Raw genomic sequence first — 10,439 nt, forward strand, 5'->3', positions numbered from 1 at the left:
TCCTTTGCGCACCATGACTACAAAACTGTCAGGAAAAGCCTACGAGAACATCTGAACTTCATTCGGGGTTCATCGGAGGTGTTTTTAAATTTTATATCCACTGTGTTTACTTTGAATGAATGAATGAATAAAGTGGCTCTTTTCTACTGATGATAATGACAAACGGGCAAAAAAATTGGTACTGTATATGTCAAATATATCAAATACTTTAGGATTAAAAGAAACATTTTATGGACGTTTTAAATGTTTCATTCTAATAAATTATCAAGTACTTCATCAAATATAAGGTTAAAAATATAGTTACAGTATCTTCTTTTAATCAGTTACAATAATCAGTCATTATAAATTGTTTTCAAAGCATTTTTTTTACTACCACAAAAGGGCTTCATTTATAAAATAATTCAACAAAAGGTTTGTTTTAATAATAATCAATACTCATAATTAATTCAATTATAATTATCTACCAAATTCTTTTAAAAAATAGAGCTTCAATGTATATCAAATTATTGTAGTTATTGTATAAATGAATACATACTGTAATAGAAACTCTTAAATGAATTTTACTGAACCAAAATGGCTCTCCATCCATCCATCCATCCATCCATCCATTTTCTTTGCCGTTTATCCTCACGAGGGTCAAAGGGAGTGCTGGAGCCAGTCCCCAGCTGTCAACGGGCAGTAGGCGGGGTACACCCTGAACTGGTTGCCAGCCAATCGCAGGGCACATAGAGACAAACAGCCGTACTCCCGATCAAACCTAGGGGCAATTTGAAAAAGAGTTTATTTGAGTCATAAAAAAATTCACAGTCATGTTGTTGTATAATTTACAATAAACTATGTGAGAATAAGCGGAACAGAAGATGAATTAATCAATGAATGACCAATAAAATAAAATTGTTCAATGCTTATGTGAAATTCTTTCATTTGCTACTTTTCTTTATTTGCTTATTTCCAATAAATCCATGAACGTGATGAAATTAAAATTCCAACTTTTGACATCAATCAATGAAGGAAAAAAAAAAAACATACAATGCAACCGCAATTGCGGGACTCCCGATCGTGTAAATGCTTGGTGGGCCCACGAGTGCTTCTTTTTAGTCTCATATGCTCGTTATGGAATTGCTAAAACAACAAATGTAAAGGCAACGTGAGGCTTTTTTTGGTTCCGGGCAGTCTCCAAACAAGACAGAAGAGACGAGCCCCCCCCGACCCCGACCCCCCGCGTCAGTGGCGTCTCGTGACTGCGCCTCTTGAACTCCCACCAGCAGAGCGCCGCACCGCAAAGCCCATCACGCAAGCCACACATGTCCCGCGGAAAACACGCAGAGGCGACGCCACGCCGTGACCGTCGAGAGGTTTTTGTGACAGCACCCACAGAAAGCACCACTGCTCGAGCGCGTGTCATACGGCGCAAAAAAAAAAAAGTAATCGTGTAAAACGTTGCGACATAAAACAGCCGACATTTTCATGGCGAGTCATAAGCCGAAGATCCAAATGTGGTCGCAGAACGTCAGCTGATACTTACAAATTGTACATACAAGCACCAAGACGAGCGCCGTTTTTCTCGTGAATGGAAAACAGTGCAGAAAGAGAGTTTTCGAAAAACAACCGCAAAAACACGACCTCGAAGCACCACCTTGTGGTGCCGTCTATTACTTGGTGTGATGGGTTAAAGCAGGGGTGTCAAACTCATTTTTCTCTAGTAATTTGAAATTTTGGTACAGATTTTTACAAGAATCATGGAAATTGACAGTCTAGATTTGGCTTTGTGGACCACATAAAATCATGTGGTGGCCCAGATCTGGCCCCTGGGCCTTGGGTTTGACACCTGTGGATTAAGAGTCTCAGTTCCACTTTTGAACGTAGAAAATGCATCCATCCGCTACCCAGGCTGCTTATCCTCACAAGGGTCATCTAGTTTCAGGTGAAAGGAGGACTACCCCCTTCAAGGAGTAGGCAGGCAGTCACACGGCAGATATCGACACCATCACTGAGCGGGAATCGAACCCACGCTGCCCACACCAAAGTCAGGCGTGTCTACCACAATGCAATGCAATCGGTGACTTTGCGCATATTTCATATCTTCGGGTTGCCATATAAAGTGATATTGTACGGTGTGGTCGCCTTCCACATGCGCTACACATATAATGCAACAGGCATTTATTTACCGGGTATTTACATTTTGTTATCAGTTTATTTATTTGCAAATAAATGGGTCAACAACAAATGTTTTCCATTTTCAATTCCAAAATAATAAATATTTTAAATCCACATTTTAGAGGAAACATCCACGGGTTCTGTTACAGGAGCCATTTAAAATAAACATGGGTAACCCGAGTGAAATCAAATGTAATCAGTCCAATAATTTTGATGGAGTCACTGGAATAATTACACTGGTATTACATTTTTATCAAGGGTCACTTGTAATCGTAACCAACTACATTTCCAAAGTAATCTCCCTGACGCTGCGTATTAATTTAGTGGTGCGCCACCTAATAGTCTTTCAATTGCTAGCATATGCACGACACGGCCCGGGCCAAAATAAAGATGCCTGTTCTTGCTTATTCCTCAAAAGCACCAGGAATCGGATTGGGCTCACTTTCCAGGAGAATTGAAAATTTAAAATATTAGAAACGCCTGCCGCAAGTTGCTTACTCCCATAATACGACCGCATCCATAAACGTATGATGTTCACGTTCAAACACAACGTCAGTCTAAAGACGGCGTTATTCACGCATGGCTTCTGCTCACGAGGGTGGCGGGAGTGCTGGAGCCTGTCCCAGGTAACTTTGGACCACACCCTGAAAAGGTTGCCGGCCAATCGCAGGGCACATTGGAGACAAACAGCCGCAGTCACAATCACACCTAGGGGCAATTTAAAGTCTCCGATGAATGCATGTTTTTGGGATGTGGAAGGAAATCGGAGTGCCTGGGAAAAACCCACGAAGGCACAGGGAGAACATGCAAACTTCACACAGGCGGAGCCTGGGATTTGAACCCCGGTCCACAGAACTGTGAGCCTAACGCTCTAACCAGCTGCCTCGCGGTGCCGTGCCGCCCCACATGACATTATTATAACTATTATTATTATTATTTTGACAGCAGTACGGTGGGGCAGCTGAAGAGTCTCTGCCTCACACTTCTGAGGATCGGGGTTCAAATCCCGGCCCCACCATTGTGGAGTTTGCATGTTCTCCCCGTGCTCGCGTGGGTTTTCTCCCGGGCACTCCGGTTTCCTCCCACATCGCAAAAATATGCATTCATCGGAGACTCAAAATTGTCCCGAGGTGTGATTCTGAGTGTGATTGGTTGTCTGTCTCCATGTGCCCTGCGATTGGCTGGCGACCGGTTAAGGGTGTACCCCGCCTCCTGCCTGTCGACAGCTGGGATAGGCTACACCACTCCGACAATCCTTATGAGGATAAGCAGCTAAGAAAATGGATGGATGGATGGATGGTCAGAAGGCAACATTTGTTGAATTTTACTGCTGTCGTTTTATTTGGCTTTTTTTAAAATCTCTCTTCTGTGCGTAAGCTTTTCTCAAAATTCACTGGCTGGTGTCATTGTTGCATTTTGTTGTCTATTTTCCGCTTTAAACGAAGCAACAAAAGATATTGACGTCACCGTTGTCTCTTTCACTCCTCCTTTTCTGTCCCCCCCCCCGGGCAAACATCAGCAGGTGCTGCTGCAGTTGTCGTCCTTTCGCGATTTCTGTTTGTTTTCTCTCTCCTCTCTGTCCCACTTTTTCCATTAGAAATTGCAACAAGACATGGAGCGAATGATACACGGACCACGTGTACTGGACAGCCCAACAGGACTGCTTAAAACCCCAAAAAGTCTGAATTGGGTTCTCGGACTTGCGGCGTGAAGCCCGGGTAAAAATACCGATCTACTGAAGACGTCAACTTTAGGCCAACGAGCGTATGTGACAAAACCGTTAGGTAGCTTGTTTTCTTAAGTTAGCATTTCTAAAGCGCTGCGTGATGTAAGCCCCCCCCCCCGACGGACATGTTGACGTTGGGCCAGAGTTGTGAGCAACAGCCGGAGGCTCCCGCGCACCCTTAAAACCCGCTCACGAGTAGAATGCAATTTGCATTTGGCCCTCAGCTCAGGCCGACCATAAGCACAGGGTTCGCAGTCAACATACACAAGCCCACAAGTGGTAAGATTGCCCAGTAAAGATGGACAGAAAAGGAAGACGTCATCGAGCCGAGGCGTCTTATTTTGTCCCTGCTGCGTTAATCCTCTGTTTTGACACATCTCCGCTTGAACTTCAAAGCGCAACAAAACCCTCGGACGGGCACGCGGCGAAGACGCAGAGCGGCCCCACGAGTTATTACGTCTCCAAACATGCATTGGAAGGAAATCAAAAAATGTGGGGCCTTTTTTTTTTTTTCTTTTTTTTTGTCTTACCTCCTTATTTCTACCCACAAAATTACATTTGAGCAGTAAAAACGTTTACATGTTAAATGTTTGGGAATAGCACCGTAGCGGCTATTTCAGGGAGTTGGAATAACAACATAAAAAGAGCCATGAATCAGTAAAAGTGATGCTCGGAAAAGGGAAAATGTTTTTTCAAGTAGCGATTATAAAGGCTGTCCGGAGGACACTTTGACGTGTGTTATAGGAATGGACTCGAACTCTGCATCCAGGAACCATATTTGGTAAGTTCAGTGGAAGGTCAAAATTGACCCGACACGCCTTATGTGCTCGTAATAAGTAATAATAATAAGTCAAACGTCTCTGGGAAAAAATATGCTTCAAATGCCTATTCCCATTTTTTTTCTACGGAACTAAGTAGCATATTTTTTTCGTTTGTTTTTGTGTTTTTCTGGAACACTTTAAGATGCCAGAAGAAGACGCCGAAGCCCTGACGGATGGCAAAGTAGTAAGTGGCGTCAAGGATGTTGTATATTATTGGATATAGTAAAATGTCTCTCCTGATCTTTGTATGTTAGGGATGAGCTAAATTAAGCTTGGCTTGTTAGCGGAAATTTTTTTTCTAAATCAAATTATTTGTCAGCCAATTGGTTCTAATGGTAATGTTGTCAGATGAGTGTGAAACGGTCATTTGATTTTAGTGTCAAAGATTGGAGTCTATTTATTGTTTCAACTATGCAAAAACGACAACTGGAATCCTGTCACGAACCAACGGTACGGGGGCGGACCCAAATGCAGGACTTCGAGGCAGAGGCATAATGTTCAATGCGGTTTATTCCGGAAACAGGGTCACGGACGGTGTAGCAGTCCGACAAGGCAGAGGCACAGAAACGCGAGGCTAGGCGGGATCCAAAAGACATAAAGCAAGGTCCGATGACGCTAGTAACTCAACAGGACATGATCAAACTAAAGGGCACAGAATCGCTGTGACTACTGTTAGTCTAACTTACATGTAGATGCAGAGAGTTCCACATGCAACTCACTAACGCAAGCCAACGAACTGGCAAATGCCAGTGACAAAAACTCCAATTTAAACGGCAGTCTAATTACAGTCCGAGTGTGAAACAGCTGTGACTGGTGGGCAGCGGCCTGGCCACGCCCCTCTTGTCAGCGGCCGAGCCTTGCTCATGACAGAATCCGACCATTTTGGTAGCTTCGGTTTCGTTGGAAACGTTTTGGGGAGGGTCAGTTGCGTTTTTCGCTATTTGTGGCAGGACTCGGTTTACTGTAGTTTCACTTCATCTTAGTTTTACTCCACTTGTATGGCGACAGTTGAGAATTCACAGTAAGATGTCTACCGCGGTTTCGTGTTTAATGCTAAGCTAAGTACAAGTCTTTTTGAGCTGCTAGCATCTTGACAACTATTGAGGATGGGCTTAATCTTGTTAGAACAGACTGGATCGCTTGTCGCAATGTACTTTGAACGCTCATGACTGACACCTCCAGGATCGGAGTACACATCTCGGAATGACAGATAATCAAGTACTTTACATTTGTATTTGTGGCTGCAAAAGTGGATAAAAAATGCCATTTGGCACACCTGGGAAAAAAAAAAAAAAAATCCCGTCGAGGCAAGAATTTGAATTTGTTACTCCGTGGGGGGAATGTCTTGCGTTTCAATCTTGACCGCGGGTTCTGCCCCATCCAATCAGAGACCAGAAACGGATTAGCAGTGACACGGTGACACCGCGGCTGAGGAAAAACAGACCGGGGCTCACTTCAAAGAGCTGGAGCGACGCTTTAAAAAAAAAAAAGAATTGCACCAGCAATAAAGTAGAACACAAGTTCATCACAACATGAAAGGGAAGTGGCTTCTCTTCAAGTCGCCACCTTGAATCAAATGTGCGAGTGGGCTTGGATTCTGGGCCAAGATCGCTGGGATAAGCTCCAGCACTACCGCCGGCCTTGTGAGGATAAGCGTCCCAAAAAATGGATGGATGGACAATGGGGTCCATTTTGACCTTTGTTTCATCCTCTTGAGCTAAGTCACCAGCCCGCAGAACGCAGACTGGCCCAGAAGATGGATAATTGTCAAGGCGACTTCATCCCTCCGTGTTGTGTTCGTACCATTCGTAGAAAATTGTGAGGCTGGGGACTTGCCAGGAAATGCGAAAGCATCTCGCTCAACTCCTGCTGAGATTGCATTTGAGTTCTTTTTAACATCCATCATCTCGTTTCCAAACCGCTTATCCTCACCAGGGTCGCGGTCGTGCCGGAGCCGGCATCCTGTTGTTACCCCCCCACCCCCCGCCATCCCCAAAACTTATCTTGGAATCTTGACTTTGTTCCTCGGACTCCCCCATTGTTGAGCGTTGGTGGATCCAATAAACGCTGTCAATCCAACACAATTCGGGGCCTTTTTTCTTTTCAAACTGCCGACAGCAGCTCTTTGGGTTGTCATTTATTTGGTTGCGCAATGAACTGGTTCGGGCCCGGCTACATTTGGCCACACACTACATATTGTTTTTCACTATATTGTTTGGTATTCATGAGCGTTTTCGTACAAATATTTACTGTAATTCTAACTATGTATGTAGGTTAATGACAGACTATGTTTCGTTTTCATGTACAAATTTGAGTTTCTCAACCACTGTTGGAACAAAGGACATATGGGAGCCCACACAAACCCAGACTGAGTCCAACTGAGTTTGATGATGTTGTACTGATGATTGATCAAGGATAAAAATGATTCACAGTTGGTTTGGTTCGGTAGATTTATCATGTGCTCAGCTCCAGCACATAGTAGTACAGTTTTACTATGACTTACAAGTGTAATTTATGTATTCTGTGACCAATCTCCCAACTGATTTTACTTTAACATCCATTTACTTTTCCACATTTAAAAGAACTGAATAGCCATTAATCCATTCCGCTTCCTCCGAAATGCACTGCATGCTTTTGGTTTGTAATGAAAAAAAAAAAAAAAAATAGTACTAGCAGTAGCAGTAATAGTCATAATTCCACTAACCGTGTTTGGAGGAAAACAAATGATGAGTTCCATCCCAAGAACACCGTCCCTACTGTGAAGCACGGGGGTGGTAGCATCATGCTTTGGGGGTGTTTTTCCGCACACGGGACAGGACGACTGCGCACTGTATTAAGGAGAGGATGACCGTGGCCACGTATTGTGAGATTTTTGGGGAACAACCTCTTTCCCACAGTCAGAGGATTGAAGATGGGTCGTCCAACAAGACAATGACCCGGAGCGCAGAGCCAGGAAAACCAAGGAGTGGCTCCGGAAGACGGATATCAAGGTCTCCAGACCTAAACCCAATAGAAAATCTTTGGAGGGAGCTGAAAGTCCGTGTTTCTCAGCGGCAGCTCAGCAACCCGTCTGATGTAGAGAAGATCTGCGTGGAGGAGTGGGCCAAGATCCCTCCTGCAGTGTGTGCAAACCTGGTGAACAACCACAAGAAACGTTTGACCTCTGTAATTGCAAACAAAGGCTACGGTAACAATTATTAACGTTCTTTTTCTCACGTGTTGAAATCCTTATTTGCAGCTGTATCACACAAAAAAAAATCATGCATTGTGATTTCTGGATTTTTCTTTCTAGATTCTCTCTCTCGCAGTGGACGTGCACCTACGATGAAAATTTCAAACCCCTCCGTGATTTCAAAGTGGGACAACTTGCAATATAGCAGGGTGTTCAAATACTTCTTCTCGTCACTGTATAACATGTACAGCAGTATTCACGCGTTAATGTGTGCCTTCAAGGGCTGCGGCCAAGTGAGCGACGTCAGAAGTCGTTCAGGTTTGGCAGGTGCGTTGCAGGCTCCTCGCGAGCGTTTTCACTTTGTTTTTATGACTTTTGACTCTTTGTCGGGTCGATTAAATGTGAGAAAGCACATCGGCGAGGGGCTCCACTTCAATCGAGTGTTTCTGAAGCGCGATCGTAAAGGTGAAAGGAAGGAGCAAAAAGGATCGGGCAACCCGGGCCGGCACCGTTCACGCGTTCATCTCGGGCCGCCGTGCATTCCGCAGCTTCCTTTGATTCGCGCCCTCCGTACGTGATGCTCGCTGCGAAAGGATTTAAAGCCGGGGGATGACAAAAGCGCTGCGCAAATTACAAGGCTTTGTGTTTACTATTCTGAGCTCCGGTCCAACACGGAGTCCAGCAGTGGGCTCGTCCTCGTCCTCCCCTGTCTTTTACGGAAAAGCAGAAAGAAAATAACACGGCGAGCCAAATGGAAGTACAGAGTGAAAGAAGAAAGGCCATAATTAGGGTTAAGTACGAGGAGAATCGAGAGCGGGAGTGCTCATCTTCATTTGTGCCGCACTAGATGACTTTCTGCTCTCGTTTCGCTCGACATCTCATTCCTGCGCCGCCTTAAACGGAAGTGTCAAAAGCGGCCGAGCGTTCGTGGCCTCCGCTCAGAGCGTCGCCGTCATGGCGTGGTGACACCAGACTTCATCAGCTCGTGCGGTTTTAGCCGGCGGGCGCGAGTGTTTACGTTTGTTTACGTTTGCATGAGGATGGATATTACGCATGCGTTTTTGCAGATGCCATCTGGACATGTGGACTAAATATCCCAAAGATAAAAGAACATCCACAAGGTTGGACTGAGTATCAAAACAGACGCAGTGTACGATTCCATCAAGGATGTATGTGTTATATGTCAAAATCAGTATTCCTGTCAAATTCAGTTTTTTTTTTTTGCAAGTGAGGCTGGGCAGACAATTCGGAATATTTCCCACAGTCACGACGAGCAGGAGTGGGACGATCTATTAGACACACGCACAGAACCCCAAAAATGCCATCTAATTGATTTTTCATCTTTAAGTTCGCGTGAGAGACTCATAATGAATTGGTTTGCATAACCTACACACACCTATCGCGTGTGCCTCTATCAGTCGTACGGTAGTTTACATAACGTGGCGACCCGGTGGCGATGAGCATTTTTGCATACGGACGGACGGCATATGAAAGTTCAGGCAAACGGCCGTGTCCGGGCTCTGCTTTCACGTGGCGTTTTAGCTCGCTATCAGGAAGTTCCCCAACTGTGTTTCCTTGACCTCGCCATGCTGGAGCGTCGCGGTGTTTCCCTCCCACATATCAAAGGCGCGCGTCTGCAGTTATCTCTGCTGCGGAAGCAATTAGCACGGGTGAAGGGGTCAACGCTCTGGCCCGAGAAGCAAACCGAACGGACTCGCCGTCGACTTCAAAGCCCGGGGATGGACTGGTTTTTTTTTTTTGGTTTTTTTTTTTTTCAAACTCTGGATATAATAACGACGAGTTCTAAGGGTGAGGATCGAAACGGGGAAAATACCTTTGAATAATTGCAGCCGGCAAAGATCACAGCGCAGGCTCGAGAGCGGAGACTGTGTAGCAACAACAACAACAACAACACCACCACCACCACCACCAAAAATAAGGACGTCATCGTTTTTCTCCGGTTCTTGTTACTCCAACTGGCTGGCGAAACCCAAAACCATGTCAAACATAATGGAAAATATTTGAGGTCTTCTTTTAGTAACCGAGAGAGGCTTTGATGTTTGACGTCTATTTGTTTTAGAAGAAGAAAGGGAATGGGGGCAATATGGCACGCAACCATCTCCTTTTGGAGCGAGCGGACCAAAAAAACAACAACAAAAGTCCTCCTCTTGCTCAGTCTACATAATCAATTAAACATCAGAATTGGCCGCATCAAAGAGAAGCAGAAAATGATCAAAGTAAGGCGTGTTTTGTTGGCGCACTAACCGCTTCCTGCTACTGTGTTGTCATCCTCGGAAGCGGAGCGCCAGAGATCTTCTTGAAACGACAAAAGCGGAGGAACTCTCTGAAATTGAAACTATTCCCGTTTGGGTGTGTGGTGGTGGTGGGTGAGGGAGGAGGGGGGGGGTATCACAGCAGAGTAGGCGAAACAAAAATTGCTTGGAAAACACTTTTACCGAAAGAGAAACATTGGAATATTCCAATTTACAAACTAGAAAAACATTTACAAATACAATCAATCAAATGGACTAGGATGGGTAAACCGCAAAACATTGTTGTATAA

The 10,439-nt window shown here is 44.8% G+C and overlaps 1 long non-coding RNA gene across 1 annotated transcript; it reads right to left on the minus strand.

The window, feature by feature from the left end:
- Positions 1-613: 613 nt before the first annotated feature.
- LOC133515021 (uncharacterized) lies at positions 614-9,979 on the minus strand. The gene is made up of 3 exons (XR_009798941.1): positions 9,711-9,979; positions 7,409-7,836; positions 614-757 (listed from the first exon to the last, which is right to left on the minus strand). It is a non-coding gene; the product is annotated as an uncharacterized LOC133515021 (long non-coding RNA).
- Between the last annotated feature and the right edge of the window lie 460 nt (positions 9,980-10,439).

The sequence above is a fragment of the Syngnathoides biaculeatus genome, chromosome 16, assembly GCF_019802595.1.
Source record: "Syngnathoides biaculeatus isolate LvHL_M chromosome 16, ASM1980259v1, whole genome shotgun sequence".
NCBI lineage: Eukaryota > Metazoa > Chordata > Actinopteri > Syngnathiformes > Syngnathidae > Syngnathoides > Syngnathoides biaculeatus.